The sequence below is a fragment of the Phocoena sinus genome, chromosome 9, assembly GCF_008692025.1.
Source record: "Phocoena sinus isolate mPhoSin1 chromosome 9, mPhoSin1.pri, whole genome shotgun sequence".
In the NCBI taxonomy this organism is placed as follows: Eukaryota; Metazoa; Chordata; class Mammalia; order Artiodactyla; family Phocoenidae; genus Phocoena; species Phocoena sinus.
Window position 1 is genome coordinate 58,901,644 of NC_045771.1, and position 17,612 is coordinate 58,919,255.

Genomic DNA, 17,612 nt, shown 5'->3' on the forward strand with positions numbered 1-17,612 from the left:
CACTCCATCCAAAAACAACAGAATACACATTTTTCTCAAGTGCTCATGAACATTCTCCATGATAGATCATATCTTGGGTCACAAATCAAGCCTCGGTAAATTTAAGAAAATTGAAATTGTATCAAGTATCTTTTCCAACCACAACACTATGAGACTAGATATCAATTACAGGAAAAGATCCGTAAGAAATACAAACACATGGAGGCTAAACAATGCACTACTTAATAACGAAGTGATCACTGAAGAAATCAAAGAGGAAATCAAAAAATACCTAGAAACAAATGACAATGGAGACACGACGACCCAAAACCTATGCTATGCAGCAAAAGCAGTTCTAACAGGGAAGTTTATAGCAATACAATCCTACCTTAAGAAACAGGAAACATCTCGAATAAACAACCTAACTTTACACCTAATGCAATTAGAGAAAGAAGAACAAAAAAACCCAAAATTATCAGAAGGAAAGAAATCATAAAAATCAGATCAGAAATAAATGAAAAAGAAATGAAGGAAACGATAGCAAAGATCAATAAAACTAAAAGCTGGTTCTTTGAGAAGATAAACAAAATAGATAAACCATTAGCCAGACTCATCAAGAAACAAAGGGGGAAGACTCAAATCAATAGAATTAGAAATAAAAAAGGAGAAGTGACAACTGACACTGCAGAAATACAGAAGATCATGAGAGATTACTACAAGCAACTCTATGCCAATAAAATGGACAACCTGGAAGAAATGGACAAATTCTTAGAAATGCACAACCTGCCAAGACTGAATCAGGAAGAAATAGAAAATATGAACAGATTAATCTTAAGCACTGAAATTGAAACTGTGATTAAAAATCTTCCAACAAACAAAAGCTCAGGACCAGATGGCTTCACAGGCAACTTCCATCAAACATTTAGAGAAAAGCTAACAGCTATCCTTTAAAACTCTTCCAAAATATAGCAAAGGGAGCAACACGCCCAAACTCGTTCTACGAGGCCACCATCACCCTGATACCAAAACCAGACAAGGATGTCACAAAGAAAGAAAACTACAGGCCAATATCACTGATGAACATAGATGCAAAAATCCTCAACAAAATACTAGCAAAAAGAATCCAACAGCACATTAAAAGGATCATACACCATGATCAAGTGGGGTTTATTCCAGGAATGCAGGGATTCTTCAGTATACGCAAATCAATCAGTGTGATACACCATATTAACAAAGTGAAGGAGAAAAACCATATGCTCATCTCCATAGATGCAGAAAAAGCTTTTGACAAAATTCAACACCGATTTACGATAAAAACCCTGCAGAAAGTAGGCATAGAGGGAGCTTTCCTCAGCATAAGGAAGGCCATATATGACAAAGCCACAGCCAACATCGTCCTCAGTAGTGAAAAACTGAAAGCATTTCGACTAAGATTAGGAACAAGACAAGGTTGCCCACTTTCACCACTCTTATTCAACATAGTTTTGCAAGTTTTAGTCACAGCAATGAGAGAAGAATAGGAAATAAAAGGAATCCAAATCGGAAAAGAAGAAGTAAAGCTGTCACTGTTTGCAGATGACGTGATGCTATACATAGAGAATCCTAAAGATGCTACCAGAAAACTACTAGAGCTAATCAATGAATTTGGTAAAGTAGCAGGATACAAAATTAATGCACAGAAATTTCTGGCATTCCTATACACTAATGATGAAAAATCTGAAGTGAAATCAAGAAAACACTCCCATTTACCATTGCAACAAGAAGAATAAAATATCTAGGAATAAACCTACCTTAGGAGGCAAAAGACCTGTATGCAGAAAATTATGACACTGATGAAAAAAATAAAGATGATATAAATAGATGGAGAGATATACGATGTTCTTGGATTGGAAGAATCAACATTTTGAAAATGACTCTACTACCCAAAGCAATCTATAGATTCACCGCAATCCCTATCAAACTACCACTGGCATTTTTCACAGAACTAGAACAAAAAATCTTGCAATTTGTATGGAAACAAAAGACCCCGAATAGACAAAGCAATCTTGAGAACAAAAAACGGAGCTGGAGCAATCAGGCTCCCTGACTTCAGAGTATACTACAGAGCTACAGTAATCAAGACAGTATGGTACTGGCACAAAAACAGAAAGATAGATCAATGAAACAGGATAGAAAGCCCAGAGATAAACCCACGCACATATGGACACCTTATCTTTGATAAAGGAGGCAGGAATGTACAGTGGAGAAAGGACAGCCTCTTCAATAAGTGGTACTGGGAAAACTGGACAGGTACATGTAAAAGTGTGAGATTAGATCACTCCCTAACACCATACACAAAAATAAGCTCAAAATGGATTAAAGACCTAAATGTAAGGCCAGAAACTATCAAACTCTTAGAGGAAAACATAGGCAGAACACTATGACATAAATCACAGCAAGATCCTTTCTGACCCACCTCCTAGAGAAGTGGAAATAAAAACAACAATAAACAAATGGGACCTAATGAAACTTCAAAGCTTTTGCACAGCAAAGGAAACCATAAACAAGACCAAAAGACAGCCCTCAGAATGGGAGAAAATATTTGCAAATGAAGCAACTGACAAAGGATTAATCTCCAAAATTTACAAGCAGCTCATGCAGCTCAGTAACAATAAAACAAACAACCCAATCCAGTAATGGGCAGAAGACCTAAATAGACATTTCTCCAAAGAAGATATACAGACTGCCAACAAACACATGAAAGAATGCTCAACATCATTAATCATTAGAGAAATGCAAGTCAAAACTACAATGAGGCATCATCTCACACCAGTCAGAATGGCCATCATCAAAAAATCTAGAAACAATAAATGCTGGAGAGGGTGTGGGGAAAAGGGAACACTCTTGCACTGCTGGTGGGAATGTGAATTCGTACAGCCACTATGGAGAACAGTATGGAGGTTCCTTCAAAAACTGCAAATAGAACTACCATATGACCCAGCAATCTCACTACTGGGCATATACCCTGAGAAAACCATAATTCAAAAAGAGTCATGTACCAAAATGTTCATTTTAGCTCTATTTATGATAGCCAGGAGATGGAAACAACCTAAGTGTCCATTATCGGATGAATGGATAAAGAAGATGTGGCACATATATAAAATGGAATATTAGCCATAAAAAGAAACGAAATTGAGCTATTTGTAATGAGGTGGATGGACCTAGAGTCTGTCATACAGAGTGAAGTAAGAAAGAGAAATACAAATACCGTATGCTAACACATATATATATGGAATTTAAGAAAAACAAAATGTCATGAAGAACCTAGGGGTAAGACAGGAATAAAGGCACAGACCTACTAGAGAATGAACTTGAGGATATGGGGAGGGGGAAGAGTAAGCTGTGACAAAGTGAGAGAGTGTCATGGACATATATACACTACCAAATGTAAAATAGATAGCTAGTAGCTAGCAGCCGCAAAGCACAGGGAGATCAGCTCAGTGCTTTGTGACCACCTAGAGGGGTGGAATAGGGAGGGTAGCAGGGAGGGATACGCAAGAGGGAAGAGATATGGGGACATATGTATATGTATAACTGATTCACTCTGTTATAAAGCAGAAACTAAGACACCATTGATAAGCAATTATATGCCAATAAAGATGTAAAAAAAATTAAAAGAATTAAAATTAAAAAAATAAAAATTTTTAAATTTAAAAAAATTAAAAAAAACTATTATTTGTAAAAAATACAGAAATAATATAAGCCAGAAGGAAATAAAATTTTTTTGTAGCTCTGTTACCCAGTGTTAATTATTATTACAGTGTGAAAGTAGATTTTCAGGCTATTTTGCTATGAATACAAATACTTTTATTTTTTTAAGGGATCATATTTTATCTACGTTTTTAACATCTTTTCCCTACCTTAATATATTTTAAATAGTAGTCCATTTCTTTAAATATTATTCTGCAGTATAATTTTAATTGCTGCAAACTATTACATTATGTGGGTGAACCATATGTTAATGTTCAATTTAAGAAAATTGGTTTTATTAACTAAGTTTATTATAAAAGAAATACGAATATTCATGTTAAAACCATGTCGTGTTCACTAACTCTTTCACCGTTTAGGTTTTTTTTTTTAGGGGATACTGATCTTTTATTTACATTTTACAGTAAAAATATTTGTGTAATACACACAACTTTTGTCTTATTAGAAAGAAAAGAGTTATAGAGTTATAAAGTTATATAGAGTTAATCGTTTTGATGTTTCAGTGTTTATATTATGAATTAATATTGTTTTAGTTATAGCTGCATGTAAAGATAGAGGCACATATAAAATCTAACACAGGATTAAATTTGGATTTGACTTTCTTTGAACATTTCTAGTATGTGTGTTTCAATGGCAGGTTTACTTCAAATCCTGAGTTTTTTTTCCAGTAAGAAGAGGACAGAATTCTTCAAAATTAATATCAGCCATTTTCTATGTTTGAACAGTATCTCGTGCACAAGAAACAGTTGAAATTTCATTTAAAAATGAATACAAGATTAAAAGGTCTCTAAAGTGTAGTCTAAAGTTATATGTTCCCATAAAATTTTTCCTCAACTTGAGTGTCAGAATATGAACAATACCTTATTTAGTAGGGTGAATTAAAGCAGTAACTTGGAGGGTAAAGGCTAAGGAGACTAAAAATATCCTTAAATTCTACCATGACTTTGGTAATAACCATTGAAAGTATAGATCAGCAGACTATCATCACCATCTTTATGAATATAAGAAGATAAGATTTACTTATCTATTTCTTTAGTGCTTTTATAATTTTATTTTTACCTTTAAATCTTTGATCCATTGCAAATTTACCTTGGTATAAGACATGAAGTAAGGATCCAGCTTTATATTTTTTCTTAGGTGGTTAGAATATTTTACAAATACTATTTATTGAATATTCCATCTTCCCTTTACTATTTTGAAATATTGTACTTCTCATAAACTTAAGTTGCAGATATTTATATACATATATGTGTGTACATATATATACATGTACTTGAGTTGGAGCTTTCTGTACTCTATTTTGTTTCATCAGTCTGTCAGTGTACTATTTTATCAATACTAGTAATAAGCATTCTTTATTATTGTTTATTTGTAATATTTTTAAATTTCTCTTATTTCTAGCTACCCTTCCCCAACACCATTTTTATCCCGAAATTTCTAGTTCATTCTTCAGTGTGTATTTTTTTTCGGCGAACTACAACTTCTTTGTCATATTTCAAAATAAAAGTCCCACAAAATTTGGAGGTTAAGTGAGACTCCATTGAGTTTATAAGTTCAGTGGAATTTAATATCTTAATATTCAGTGGGACAATTTCTAAGGTAATCATAAAGATATTTTTTTCATTAGATTTTCTGTCATTATTTTATATATACGAGAAAGCTTTCAGTTTATACATATTAGTTTTATAACCTGACTCCTTACTTAATTATCAATATAATGTTTCTAATATTTTCCAGTTGCTTTTTGTTTTAGTTATATTGCTTGCAAATTATAGTCATGTCTTTTTCCTTCCAATATTTATTCCATTATTCCAGTGTTTATACTTTTTATTTCTTTTTCTTTTCTCATGTCACTGGATGATTCTTTCCAAAGTGCCATTTTACTTTCAACTTTTTTGAGGGAGTTTATTCTAAATGAGCCTTTTGTGTAAATATACAGTTGGCTTTTAGTTTTTAATCCAGTCTCAAATTTCTTATTCATTTAAATAGCTGACTGCTCAGTAAACAATTATTGTTATGACAAAAATGTTTGATCTTAATTTTAGCCACTTACTTTGTTATAGTTTTTGTTTCCAGTGCTTCCTTTGTTTTCTGGTTTTCGCTTTATGGTTCATATTTTTGTTATTACCATTAGTAGTGATCTTTAAAAATTCCAGTTATATAATTTATTCTTTTTAATCAAGTAGAGACAATTACCAACTTGTTATTGAATATGAAGATTATTAGTATACTTTGAAGGGGATCAGAATATGCTGCCCCCAAATATGCCATTTTGGCATAAGTTACTTTGAACTGAAGGCAAGTGAGAAACAGCAGATATAAAAGGAGCTCTTTGCCTGCCTTCTTTCTGCCTAAAAATAGGACATAAATTTTCCTTTGTAAAGGTGAAATAAATATCCATTTGTAAACATGCCCCCTTCCCACCTCCCTTCCTGTACCAAGAAGAGGGCAATGATTCTTACCACTGGAGATGACTTGAGTCTGTACAACAAACCTTTCTAAACAGCTTAAACCTTACATTTCTTAGTTACCTTTCTGCTATTTACCACCTCTAGGAATCCAAAGTCCTTTGTTCTTTGTTTAGTCACTTCTCACAAATTATTGCCCTTTGGTAAAATGGTCGATAAGCCCCCAGATGTAATCACTTCTTTGGGTTTTCACTTCTTTTCTGTGAAGCCCCTAGGATTTTAAAGACAACAGTAAAATTTGTATGCCCCTTCTCCTGTTAATATGTCTTTTGTCAGTTTAATTTATTGTCCCCATTTACAGAACCTAAGAGGGTAGAGAAAAAACTTTTCCTCTCCTACAATGTCCATTTCCTTTATTTGACTTGTTTCTCATCTTTTTGATTTTCATTTGCTGTGTAAAGGATAATTTTCAGAAAAATGTAAAATTGTCTTTTATACAGATTTAATAATGCACATTCATTAAAGAATTTAATTTACTCATATGATATGGGGGAACCAAGTAGATGTTATAACAGGTTCAGAGAAGGAACAGCATAGATTGATATGAGGTAGGGAAATGTTGAGATGGCTTACAAGTGAAAGCAAAACTGGTTTTTCTACAGAGAGTAGGAAGCCAAAACACTGTCAGGCAGGTCAGAATTTACATATCTATCAGTGAACTATAATTTACAAAAGTTGAAAAATAGCTCAAAGACAACAATGGAACTAGATTTCCTTAACCCAGAAGGTTATGCTACGTAAGGTGCATAGTTTTTGTTGGAACACAAGCAATTTTATTGACCTTACTTTTACACAGGAAATGTTTATGATATTTATTTTATATATTTATGTAAGTTCCAGAGTTGTTTAGCCTTCACTCTGTATTAAGGGTTAGGAAAGTTTTTTTTTAAAGGGACAGAGAGCAAATATTTTAGGTCTTGTGGAACACATATGGTTTCTTTCATATAATTTTTGTTTTATTATTTTTATCTTCTTTCTACAACCCTTTAAAAAATGTACAAACCATTATTGTGGGCTGTACAAAAGCAGACTGTGAGCTGTATTTTGTTCATCTCTGCTCTATACAAATTATTTGAGGTTCAGCACCAGTTTTTTCATACTATCACTTTCCAATTCTTGAGATCTTCATTTTGATAAATCTCTTGGCTGACTGGTATTTTTTTATCAAATACGCACAAACACATTTTTCCTGAGAAAGCTCGTTAGTGCAATGTAGTTATTTTTCATTAGTCTATGCATGCTTCTCAGTGCTTTTATGTGCATCAGTGGCACACCAAGGGCAGGGCAGTGGGAGTGATGTGCTTTAAGTACAGGCTATACGTAGGGTTCATTATCTGCAGAAAAATTTTAAATAATAATAAAGTTGAATAAAAGTCAGTCTACACAAGTTCATTTCAAGAGTAAATTCAACTTCTGCTTCCATTCAGGATGTACTAACAAGGATTGGATTTACCCTCCTCCTTGAAACAAAAAAAAAAATGGACAAACTGAATGAAATAATTACAGTGAAGACATTGGATATCAGGCAGTGCAAGACAGTGATCCCTGAGAGACGGGAAAAATGGTGATCCTGCAATTGCTCAGATTCACCAGAAGGAAGTTGCCAGACCATTGTGCAGTAAGGAGAACCCAGACAGAGATTATCATAACAATCACTGAGATGTAGTGACACAGTTGCGAGTCTGAGGAGGCCAAGACAACTAGAGTCCATGGGCAGATTAGTGAGGAGAGCTGCACAGAGGGAACACTCTAGACATCTACAGAGGTCCCCTCTTAAAGACTGAGATGAGTACTGATCCGTGCATGCATGTGAGAAAAGTACGCATGGTCAGGGAATGAAATACCAGAAAGGATTAGAGGGAACAGTGCCCATATATCATATCTGGTGTTAAAGAGGGCTTATTCCCAGCAGCTAGAGTAGAAAACCTCATAATTCTATAGGTATTGATTAGAGTGTCAAAGAAGGGTCTCACCTCCTTAGTGGTGAAAAAATTAAATCTAGACTAAATGCGGCTTCATTCCTTCCTAACGAAGCTTAAAATCAAGACCTGAATGGGCGAGACATTTCCAAGTAACTTAACCATATCCCAGAAGAAAAGCTCAAGAGTATTTGTAGAAACACAAAAATATCCATAATCCAAGAAGGTAAAATTCACAGTATCTGGCATTCAATTAGTATTTTCCAAGATATAAAGAAGCAGGGGGAAAAAAGCATAATGAGGAGAAAAAGCAATCTTTTGACGCTGACATGACACAAATGGTGGAATTAGTACACAAGTATATCACAGTAGTTTTTTAGACTGTTCCATGTGTTTGAGATGCTAGAGGAAAGATTGAATATTATGAGATAGAGACATAGAAGTTATTAAAGATCCAAATTAAACTTCTACAGATGAAAAAATGCACTGGTTGCTTAATTGGGTTCTTTTGAGGTTAGAGGGGAACAAAAATGGACAAACAGGAAAGGGGCAAAAGAGCTGCTTTCAATTCCTCACTGTCAAGCATTATTCCATTTCTATGGGATTAGGGGCAAAGGTTCATCTTCTGTAACTTTGGAGACTCAAAAAAGGATATAGAATACATTTGAACTTCAGCTCAAGAGGTGTAAAAATAATATCAAGGAAAATAGCGATCATAATTTATAAAGTAGTTGATACTTTAGACAAGAAGTCATTGAAATTCATGAAAATGCTATTTCACTTCAGAAGAAGGGTTTAGAATACGAGAGGGACAAAAGCATAAAGCTGATCAAATTATTGTCATTCCATTCTGTAAAGCCTAACACACTTATTGTAGTTGTGCTGAGAATGTGAGTCTGCCTTCTCATTTCCTCACCCTTTAAGGCATAGAAGTAAACACAATTCAGATGTGAATGTATAGCACCAGGTATTTGTTTACTTTTATCATATTGAGAAATTGGTGATGTATTTTGGATTTCTCTTTTTCTAATCAGATATGGTTGCAATAGTTTATTTAAAGATAAATACTTTTTGAAATGTAACATTAATTATGGCTCATTAGAAATTTGTCTCCTCACTCTAGTTTTATTTGAAACTACAAATAAAATAAATTTCCTTTATTCACAGTACTATTGAATCCCTAATACGGGCAGTCTCTTTACCAGATCATGATCTATAATGCTTGAAGGACTCACAGTTTCATGGGAAAAGTGAAACATGATGAAAATATATATAGTAAAGGGGTAGATGATCTAATGGATTTGTGTTTCCCGTGCAACACTATTCTTTAGGATGGTTACAAGTGTGCTGCTAAAAAATGATCAGATAAGTTTGGCAAATCCTGGGCTTTGTCGTGTTTTTGTTGTTATCATCATTGTTGTTTCGTAATTCCAGGTCTTCTCTGTGGCTATAATCTGATAATACTCATCGTGAATGTAGTGTTTGATTTTCTCCCAGGTGTATGTAGCCAGGAAATCCTTTTTAAGGCAACACCTATGAATATCTCCTGGAACTGAACCAAGGTCACCAGTTTGTCATAGAGGAGAGTATAGAACTTGAGTAGAAGAAGCTCCTAACTCCAGCTTTGTTAGTTAAGAAAGGTAATGAAGTAATGTCTACATGGAATCTTAAAGGTTAAGTTGTTTGTAAGATGGGTAACAGGACCATGAAAGGGAATTCTGGTTATTTTATGTAGTTAGAGATGTTGAGATTGTTGGAGATACTGATAAGAGTGTATTGGGGGAGGATGAGAAGTGAGAATATTTTAAAACCTTGTAAGATCTGTTATATTGTTGGAACTTTGTCTGGTAGCTTATAAGAATCCTTTGAAGGTTTTAAATTTGAAACCAAAAAAAATTTTTTTGTCTCCCTAAGCAGAGCAGAGTCCTAATGAAATTCAGGTTTTTAGAAGAGTACTCTAGTGACAATATGCGGCGATTAGAGTGGTACCTGAGTTGTAGCTGAGAATTGATGTATAATAATCAGTGTAATTTATCAATGAGAAGAGCTTCTGTCACTGTGGAAGAGAGAAAGGAACTCAGACTATTTAAGGAGGCGGAGTATATTGTACTCATTACTCTGATTTTTACTTTAAGAGACTTAAATGGATGGTGGTGCCCTTACAAGAGTCTCTTTCTTTCTTTTTTTTCTTTTAAAGAGCATAGCATTCTGTATTACATGGAAGTTTTACTGAAGTTTGTAAGTACTCAGAAAACACTGTGCAGTTGGAGAACCTTAAAGATTAAAGAGGATGAACTACACCCATAATGGTCTGTGTTCCAGAACAAAATTTCCTTTTTGGAGGTTTAGAGTTTGAGGATCCCAGTGGACAGTATTCCTCTTCTCTGATAAAACTGCACCACATGTGACATAACTTGGTAAAGTTATAGCTATAGATATCAAAGTTCCCCTGTTAAAGAGTGGGTATGAAGGTGTACCTTAGGTTTGTAGGAACGTCAGTCTTTCTAAATTCTGAACTCCAAAATTAGACTTACCACTCAGTTCCTGCTGGCAATGGAAAATAACAGGTCTCTCCAGCCAAGAGAAAGCCCTAAAAATTAAAACATTGAGGAGCAGACCAGAATATGAGTACCTGCTTCCAAAAGAGAAGAGCAGAGTCTCACAGACCTAGTTTCTTATCCCTAAAGGACCAGACAGATAAGTAGATCATTTTTACCTGAGTCTGGAGGCATATACTAATTGACGTTCCTTCCCATGAAAAATAAAGCCAGGGAAAAAGTGGTTCCTTTTCTCCCAATCAGTGGCACTGCTAAGACTGGAAACCATTAATGATAATATTCTACTTTCAAATAGCAGATTATTGTAGGTACAATTTTGGAATTTCAGAGATGGAAGTGATCTTGGAGACCATTTACTTCACTCCTCTCGTTTTTACAGATGAGGAAAATGTGGACCTAAAAAGGTCAACTTTCTTAAGATAACACAAGTGGAAGAGCAGATCTTCTGAGTCACCCTGCAGACATCTATTTATAAGGAGGAATGCTAATGTATTGCTTTTTCAACCAAAAATTAAGTGAATTTCTTCATTTCCATTTTTGTGCAGAAAACAAAAAATATGAAAATAACAAAAACAATAAAGCAAATTCATAATTCAGCTACCTTAAAACAACTATTATCCTTGTTTTACATGTTTTCTTTTCAAAAGCTTTTTAATGCTTAAAACTTATATGTGGAGCATAACTGCGACATCCAAATTGGAATCGTTTTCTGAGGAGGGCCCATTTTGGTTCATATGAAAGGACTTTTTTGCTACTTGTCTTTTTATAGAGAACCATTCTGAAGGAATACAAGGTAGTATCAAGAATACTCTATAACATCTTGAAATTACTGTTATAACATCAGGTTTGATTAACTGGGTGATCTTGGATAGCTTCCCCTGAAACTAAAATGAGAGATTAGACCAAATATGGCGAATTGTTTCTTTTGTCCTTCCCCCGACTTGATCACTTAACAGTGACTACATTGAAGATGCTAGGAGATGGCTCAATTTCGCTAGCATTATTCACCTGGTTAATCCACCACAGAATGAGGGGGGGTATCATGTGTGGTGGTGTTTATTTGTATCCCCATGTAGGCATTGCCACGATCCCATCTGGTTGTAAAATTCTGTGGCTGTATACGTTAGAAGCTGATTTTTTTCTGAATTAAACCGATTTATAATTTCACTGAGTTTTATTTTATTTGTTTATATTTTATTGGAGTATGGTTGATTTACCTGAGTTTTAAATAAAGTTATATTCTTCACACTGATCAGCTTGCCATACTTATCTATAGATATAACTCAGGGGAACAGTTCTTCTGTTTTCACATGATGAAAAAAATCATTCCACATAAACACACAAACGGCCCAGAAAACTTCAACCAAAGCATAGTATTAGTTTTTTGCTCAGCATGAGTAGTGATTTTCCACTGAGCAGACCCTCAGCCAGATGTCTGAAAGAAGAAAATGTACAGCTGACTTTCCTATAGCATATGCTCAGAATTAAAACCAGAGTGTTCCAGTAACTAAGCTCTCTTGCATAGGAAGTGGGATCTAGATCTTCTTTGTTATTGAGGATCAAGGCTTTTGTAGTGTCTTAGTACTTAAGGTCAAAACTCTCAAAAAAAAATTTTTTTTTTTCATGAATAGTACCTTAACTCTAAAGCATAGTTTCTAACTGCTTGGCACATAAATGCTTGGCACATAAATTATATTAAAAAAAACCCAAACATGATTTTATTCTGCATTGAAGATTTTTGTTCCTTAGATTCATCATTGCAAACATCAGTTATCACGATATAAATGAATGCTGGATGTGCTATTAAAATATATTTCAAATTAAAGCCACATAAACTTGTTTTTACAGTATGCGGAAAGACTTATGCTTGTTGATCATTAAAGATTTGGTAATGAGTATTTTAAAAATAACATTTTTATTTTTCACTTATTTACCAACACTATTTTTTTAAAGCCAGAAAAGTATAAAGAATATAAAGTTATTTATAATTTTAGTACCCCGGCTTATCATGTCTGTGTGCATATGCATAGTTGGGATCATTCATATTCTATGTGTGTGTACACACACGTGGCTTTCGTATCTTTTCACATACCTATATTTTAACATTTTTTGTGTTATTAAATAATCTTACAAAGCATGATGATTATGGTACACCTGTAAGAATCAGTGTGTTCCATCTTACGGATATACCATTATTTATTAATCCTTCCTTTTTTGACATTTAGCCAACTTTGAATTTTTCTCCTTTTGTAAATAATACTGTGATTAATGTCAGTGTACATATATTTCTGGGTAAATATAATCTATGATTTCACTAGATTAAATCCTTAGAATCTGTTAGGTCAATTGATACTAAAGTTTTCAAGATTTTTAACATATTGCTCTCCAGAAACTTATACCAGTTTACTTTATCCATAGTGTATTAGAGTGATAGTTTGTCCCTTTGCCTGTTTTTAAATCTTTGTAAATAAAAAATGACTTATGTAATTTGCATTTCTTTAGTTTCTAGTGAGTTGGAATTTTCCCCCCTTATTTTATTGGTCCTTTGCAGTTGTAGGGTGTGTGTGTGTGTGTGTGTGTGTGTGTGTGTGTGTGTGCGTGCATGCGTGTGTGTGTTGTTTATTCTACACGGGGTGCTTATTTTAAATTTTCGTGTTTTTAATCATGCTTCCTTTACCAAAGCTGTGTGGCATGGGGGAAAGGGCATGAACTTTTTAATCCAGCCAGACCTGGTGTTAGATTTCAGTTGTCACATGTATTTTCCATGTGTCTTTGGGGGGCAAACTACCTGTCATCTCTGAGCCTGACATTCACTGATCTGTGAAATAGGACCATTATGGAACACTTATCTCAGAAGAGTCACTCAGTGATAGCTACAGTTATCTTCCCCTTCCTCATCTCCTCATGATCACCTACTGTCATTTCTCTGTTTAGATATTCTTGAACAAAATTGAAGGAAAACTCTATCCACGTTTACGTTTGCTTGTAAACAGAGTGGGTGGGTTCTCCTCATTGTCCACCAAATGGTCACTATTGAAATCATCTTCTCAATTCTGATGATAGGGCTGATTGGCCTAACTACGAGAGGACGAGCTTTTTCTGTCCCGTTTCTGATACTACTTTTTTATTAAGGGCTGACTCCCTGTGTTGCATTTTTATGCTGCTCTTAGCTGCTGCCAGAATCTCAGTGCCCTGAATGCCAGAGCTGTAGTGGAAGCTAGCCGGGTAGACCAGACAGGAAGATTTCCTTTGCTCATGTTGACAACTTATCTGGAAAACTTGACTAACTATTTGAATGAATGGAGAACCTATTCAAGAGAGTTTAGTTACAGAATTTGCAAAAGAAATGAATTTATCCAACAGCCTCCCTTATGAGGCACTTCTGTCAACAGACATCTGTTGAGTAGGCACCTTGTGTCAAGCATGATGCCAAGTGTTGGAGATGCACTGGGGAATAAGACTTTAATCTTGTGTTGAAGATGCCAGATAACAATAAGATTTAAACACATAAACTATTATTAACAAATAAAAGGCAGGATATAAGCACTAAGTGATTGACAGAGGACTCAAGGAGTTCTGGAAAAGAAGGAAGTGATCGAATGTTGGAGGATATTATCATAATGAGGCTGCAAAATATTTAAGGAATTGAGTCCTGTATTTCCAGACAGTGCCTTTTGTTTCTTCCAATGTGGAAGGGTGAGGTACATTCTCGTTTGTATTAAACTTTTCTTCTAAACCTTCTGTGTCAGGTTGATTAGCAAAAGGCAGATGGGCATTTGAGGACATCAAATTTAGGCACATGACAAACACATTTACCCTCCCGATGTCAGTATGGCAGGTGGAGATGACATGGGAACAGGTTTTGGTAGACTTAGCTCTTACACACTGCACTGTTTGTAATTTTTGGCTTGAGAGAGGATAGGTACCAGCAGATGGAGTTTCTCATGGATGGACCACCGTGACCAGAACACAAAACTATAAGAGTGACTGCTGGATTTAATTAGCAAATCTGCCACAGTTGTGAGACATTAGGACCTTAACTGACCCCCTCTCACTTAGGAAGTGATGCTGCACTCAACGCTACAAAAGGAGCCAACCACTTTTATATATTTATATATTTAAATCCACTGTCTAAACACAAGTGAAATACTTTAAAATTTCTCCTGCCAGTGTTTCATTTCAAGCAGAGAACCCAATATTAGATATTATTATAGCTCTTCAAATGTTACACTTTCAGAGAGCTAATTACCCTTGACTGCCCTATTCGTACCAATACACTTTTATATTAGCATTTCAAAATACATTTAAAAAACAATCAGTTCTACCAAATTGACTTCTCTTGTCAGTCATACTAATCTGATCAAAAGGGGAACATTATAAAATTTCTTACTAGGAGCTAACTGGCCTTTTAAAAAGGGGGGCAGTGGTCCTTTTTTGGTATTATCTACAATAGGACTTAAAATTAATTTTAATAATAAATATCCATTCTTTGGTAATACTTGATCTCTGACACAAATAATCATTGAGACTAGGTTATTAAGTCATCTCTTCTAGAATACAGCCTTGCAAATGTTTATGCTAACTGGGTTTTATCACAGGTTTATTTGACTAATGGATGACCACCAAAGATCATCCCAAACTGTGCATATGTGAAGACGTCTTTGTTTTGAAGTTGTAAGTTTTAGTTTGAAGCATTTTAGGATTGAGGCTCCCTTTTGCCTTGTGAAGGTCACTTTTCATTTGTTCAGAAGCAGTTCTGACTTAAGATACCATCCATATATAGATCACTAACAATGATAAAAGACCCGTTGCTTTTAAGACATTTTACTGTTAACAGTAGGTGATGTTGATTGTGGTAAATATTTCACAAGGTATACTTACATCAGAACATCATGTTGTTAAGAAGCTATAATTTCTGTTTGTTAATCATACCTCCATAAAGATGGAAAACAAAAAACAAAAACAAAACCAGCAGGTAGTAGAAAGATGAATAAGACCTACTCCAGCCCCAGGGAGCTGACATTTTATTTGAATAGAAAATGTGATCACAGATAAATACAATATATAGCATGGGGTAAATTCTGTAGGAGAGACCCCAAGAGAGGTGAAAGAAGTTTTGCAGACATATAACAAAGTAGTAACAAGTTTTGCACCATAGGGTGAGTGAAAGGAAGTAGTGCTAGGTAAAGGCTGGCAAGGTAGGCTGGAGTCAGATCTTGGAGAATTCTGATGTCCTTCTAAACATGTCAACTTTATTCCTGTGGGAGAGGAGGACCTTAGGAGGCTTTTTAGAATGTCTTTCCCACTCCACCCCCAAGAAAGTAATACTTGGCCATTATACAGAATTGGAAGGCACAGAAAAGGTGTGCAGAAAAATTGCAAAATCACTCATAGATCACTCTCTCTCCTTCTGTTCCCCACCCCAACCCTGCCTCCCAAGTTTGTTGTAGAGGATGGGAGACACTACAGTTTTGCCTTGGGCCCCTTTAAGTTTGAGGTGTCATGAAGGCATTGAACTGGCCCTGAAGTGTGGACTATGCATAAATCAGGGGCCCAGGTAGCAGTGGTTGTTGCACCCTCTTCTCTGTTTGCAGAGCAGTCACCTATTTTTAACAAATTACCGCTTAGCTTTGTTGGCATCTTTTTTTGTATGGACAGTTTCTGAGGTTGTGGAAACAATTGATTTAAGAAGCACAGTGGTTAACACAGTATTTACAAAGTCATCATTTCTATTACAAGATATATGAGGTCAAAGTTACTGTGATTCAAGGGTCAGTGATCCGCAGCTTTGACCATTAATCCTATGGTAATGGAAGTGATGGCAGCTTTCACCTCAAACACACCAAGAATTAATGTGACAGCACTGTCCTCCACATGTTTTGACAAAGATTGCCCATTGTCTTGTTTCCCGTAAAGCACGGCTGCCCTTTAGGTTTTGCCAATAAATAAGGGAAGAAGGAGACAGATACCATTTGTAGATTTAGCATTATGTTGACATTTTCAATGATGATCCCGAATCGGTCAATTACATTTGACTATAGTTCTTGGAGAAGTCTAAATGGAAGGGACAGTTTGTTTATAAGAAAGCAGTCTTTCCTGCTTTGTAGGGTAACGTAATTAGTCTTAACACTGGATCACGGCTGTGCCGAATGTAGTACAGCTCCTGTCGCATCTAGGCTTAGGTTACAAGTTCAGCCTTGTACATAGCATCAGTGTCTCATGTATATATGCATTCCCTAACAATTGGTTATTTGTGCTTCGGCCTTGTTTTTCAGTTTTTTCCACCACGTGATGTCTGGCCTCAGCTTGCAGAATTTAAAACTTAAGCGTATTTTACTCATGACCTTTACAAAAATTAAAATTTTCAGTTTGCTCTGTAGGTCTCAGCTGGTGGTAGAAATGCTTGCTAAAACAGTTTTACTGGTTTGTTTTTGTTTTTGTTTTTTAGCTCTATCAGCATTTGAACCTGTCGGAGATTTTGGAAAATTGTGCAGCCTTTGCTTTTAATATTTGACCTCTGGTAAAATAATGTGAAACTTCAAGTATAGATTCTGGTAAAAGGTGTTAAACCTCAAGTATAGATGCTCTCTTCTAGAGACCAGCACACTCCTGAAGTGCAGGATGTTAGATAGGCCTTTGTCTTGCATGATTTCTACATAATTTCACCCTAACAATGCATTAAATATAGTCTTTTGTTGCTGTTGTCACTCATGTGCCTCTATTGTTTTAGCTGACCTTGGAGAGGAGCTTCAGCTCCCAGTACCTGGGTTTACTCATGGTCCTTCTGAGACTGATGATGCCTCTGCTCTTTTTGCTTCCCAGTCCCTGTGCAAGGGCAGCGTGCCCATGTCCCTGACTGCCTTTTGTTGTCATGTGAACGACTGGCCCCGCCACCAGGGGCACTTTGGGGAAAGTCTCTTAGTACCTTGAGGACTTAGGCT

The 17,612-nt window shown here is 35.4% G+C and overlaps 1 protein-coding gene across 3 annotated transcripts in view; it reads left to right on the forward strand.

Annotated features, from left to right (window-relative positions):
• Positions 1-17,612, forward strand: part of PPP1R9A (protein phosphatase 1 regulatory subunit 9A) — a 318,841-nt gene that overhangs the window by 138,404 nt on the left and 162,825 nt on the right. The window lies entirely within an intron of this gene.